This window comes from Sinohyriopsis cumingii, chromosome 19 (assembly GCF_028554795.1).
Source record: "Sinohyriopsis cumingii isolate HCF-2022 chromosome 19, ASM2855479v2, whole genome shotgun sequence".
In the NCBI taxonomy this organism is placed as follows: domain Eukaryota; kingdom Metazoa; phylum Mollusca; class Bivalvia; order Unionida; family Unionidae; genus Sinohyriopsis; species Sinohyriopsis cumingii.
In genome coordinates this window covers 25788383-25792569 of record NC_142979.1, presented here as the reverse complement: position 1 = coordinate 25792569, position 4187 = coordinate 25788383, and positions in this window count along the sequence as shown.

The following is a 4187-nucleotide window of genomic DNA, read 5'->3' as shown; positions in this document are numbered from 1 at the left end:
CAACTGTCAAACTAAAAGAAACGAAACGAAAATAATATTTAAAAAAAAAACGAGCACTATCATATCCCACTAAAGCTACACAACCAGAACTGATGTTAAATCCTGGTAGACAACTTTTTAATGCTTACCATAAATGATTGTATTGAACATTCATGAATTAATGTAAGTATTAAAATAATTTATCCATAGACATTTAATTTGTTTGGATTCATACCTGTTTCACACGTTTTGCACACGCAAATTGATCATTATAAACTATGTTTAACCTATACAGGAATCAACTTTATAAACCACAATTAGAAAACATCAAGTAAGCTACTCGTACTGGTGGTCTAATAAATTGTCACCCATTGGATCGACGCCTCTGTAATATTATTTGATATTGAAAAGGATAACATCAGAAACAGCAACAGTAATAATAATAATAATATTTTATTATTATTATTATTGTTGTTATTATTATTATCATCATCATTATTATTATTATTATTATTATTATTATTATTATTTCACGCAGTTGCCAATCTTTTGCAGTAGAAACCTGAAGTGTGTACGTGTGTGTGTGTGTGTGTATAAAAGAGAGAGAGAGAGAGAAAGATGGCTACTTTTTGTCAAAAAGCAGAAATGTACATAAATTTGTACTTGCTAATACTTGTAATTTTTTCAATTTATTTTATAATTAGTACAAATTTCAGTGCAAAGAACACAGAAATGCGGAATATGTTTTCTTCTTATTTCGTGGCCCCTGGCAGCCGAGTGGTCTGAGTTTGTACAATTTAAATTCGGATAAATCATGGTTGGCCAATGAAATAATCCCGCCCAGTCGTGTATGCACGTATTCTGTATACGTGGATAAATCAAGTTCGTCAGGAGCGCTTAATTCTCGTAATGAAAGACAAGGCGACATATCGATCGATAAGACGCATGCGTAACACCTTATATAACTTAGTCATTTTTAATACATTTTCAAAGTAACACGAATATAATCATTAAAGTTTTATAATTATTGACATGCACTAATTATACTTATCGACATGCATTAACAGAACAGTGTTAACAAAGAACAGCCTAGCGAGCGTTGATGGCACGTTCTCGTTGTGACTGCTCTGAGTTGCCAGTCCGTCAGGTATAACTGAAGCTCTGCACCTATATAGTCGATATTTACTACAAAGCCATATATCATGTCCCTCGATATTGGCGCGGTGCTACCAGAATTAGAATCATGTATCAGCGCATCGTTCCTCTCTTCGATACTATATATAAAAAGATAAAGGTGAAAACTATATAAAAAGATAAAGGTTAAAACTATATAAAAAGATATGTCTGTGAGAATCTTATTGTCAGCTGTGTTATGATGTACGAATTGCGGAAATATTTGTTGCATCTTTATACTCAGTTAAAAGATTACCTGTTTTGTACTATGTCAATAATTGCGTCTTTTGCATCAATCAAAAAAGGAGGTTGAATTTAAAATAAAAGGTTCATGAGATATGATCAAACTTCCTGTAATCCATAGTTATTGTAACTAACCGTCCATGTGATTAACAGGTTATGACCAGTCGTCTTCTGATCTACGTCTAGATAGTATATACCAGGTGTCAACAACCTATGGCACGTGTGCCTATGGTGACTCTTTGGAAAAGCACGCTCTAAGGTTGACGATACCTACTAAGACCCTACGTTCGGTTGCTTTTACGAATATTAATCAATTGTAGAGGCAAAGAAAACTTGCTAGTGAAGCAAACGCTATGTCTGAAACTAAAAGCAATTTTCACGACCTATAAAATATTCCGCACTTTATGAATAAAACAGTCCATTTACACATTATACAAAAAGGACAAGAAAAATATCCATAAAGAAAGAAAGAATGGTCTTTATATATATATATATATATATATATATATATATATATATATATATATATATATATATATATATATATACACCATGCACGTTGCTATATATTTTACATCAGTTCAATCACCGTAATTCTGAGACTAGCATAGACGAGTCACTGTATGATAGCAGAGGTTTCAACCTAAATATAGACACGTTGAGTTCCTTGTTGACTTGCATGGTCATACACTTCAAAGTCTGGGTTGTAAAAACAATCTTACTCCTCGCAAACAACCAAGCCAACGATAATTTTCAGCTGTGTTACCTAACCCCATGAATATTGATCTTGAGCAGTACAGGGGTCTGGTTGTGTGTTACTATTAAGGGGTACCAGACCTGCAAGAAAAAAGATGATTGGATACTTTCAAATAATTGGTGTGTTACTAACATATCACTTTTATCATAGGGGATTCGTCCTTTTCCTATATATTGCCATTGAGCAAAATGTTATTGTCGGAACTTTTATAATCAATAAATCACGACGGTGACTGTGGAAAAATAAGAGAATTAAGGGGAGTGTCACCTTTTGTCCGCTTAATGCTCTAACTTGCTCATGACATTGGGACTAATCCGGGTCCACACATCAACTCTAATTCGCAAAGCGACCTGTCAGTTTGTCACGTTAATAGTTGAAATACGCATCATCATCACGTTAATAGTCAAAATATTTATCATATCACGTTAATAGTCAAAATTTGTATCATAATCACGTTAATAGTCAAAATATGTATCATAATCACGTTAATAGTCAAAATATGTATCATAATCACGTTAATAGTCTGAATATGTATCATAATCACGTTAATAGTCTGAATATGTATCATAATCACGTTAATAGTCAAAATATGTATCATAATCACGTTAATAGTCAAAATATGTATCATAATCACGTTAATAGTCAAAATATGTATCATAATCACGTTAATAGTCAAAATATGTATCATAATCACGTTAATAGTCAAAATATGTATCATAATCACGTTAATAGTCAAAATATGTATCATAATCACGTTAATAGTCAAAATATGTATCATAATCACGTTAATAGTCAAAATATGTATCATAATCACGTTAATAGTCAGAATATGTATCATAATCACGTTAATAGTCTGAATATGTATCATAATCACGTTAATAGTCAGAATATGTATCATAATCACGTTAATAGTCAAAATATGTATCATAATCACGTTAATAGTCAAAATATGTATCATAATCACGTTAATAGTCAAAATATGTATCATAATCACGTTAATAGTCAAAATATGTATCATAATCACGTTAATAGTCAAAATATGTATCATAATCACGTTAATAGTCAAAATATGTATCATAATCACGTTAATAGTCAAAATATGTATCATAATCACGTTAATAGTCAAAATATGTATCATAATCACGTTAATAGTCAAAATATGTATCATAATCACGTTAATAGTCAAAATATGTATCATAATCACGTTAATAGTCAAAATATGTATCATAATCACGTTAATAGTCAAAATATGTATCATAATCACGTTAATAGTCAAAATATGTATCATAATCACGTTAATAGTCAAAATATGTATCATAATCACGTTAATAGTCAAAATATGTATCATAATCACGTTAATAGTCAAAATATGTATCATAGGACTCATGATATAAATACCGAGTTCAATATTAATACCGAGTGAGACTTTGTTAGATCAATTCTAACAGTAAATATGTTAGTACAGAATTTCCTAACACAAGTCTGTGTCGATAGAAACAGAAATGAAGATGCCGTAACTATTTACTTCAAAACAGGAATCCCCTTTATTGAAAAGAAGGCTTTATTAATACCAAACCTTGAAGCCCAAATGACTCAAAATACTATACTTCGGCTTCTGATGAAAACTTTTAATTAAAACTTTAATATACATCCATGATTCGATGATTGGACTTTGGTTGAACTTTCACCCGATCTCGGGTCCATCTTAGAGACTTCACAGAAGACCTCCCGGTATCCAGTAGACGTATAAATATTACAAATATTATAAATGCACCTAATTTAAATCAAAAGATCGTTAAAACAACAAGAATTACTAATCATAGCTACACAATAATGAATTTAATACTTATGACTCGTACATGAAATTGTTAAGAAACAAGGGTCTTGGATACTTTTGTAGCGATCATAGCACTGTCTAAAGTTCAACAAAGTTTTGAATGATCGGCAGTATAGTTTTAAACTGAAAGCATGAGGCTATCAAGCGGCTAGAGCTGGGTCCACGGTTTACATCTATATTTCTGAACATACCACCATT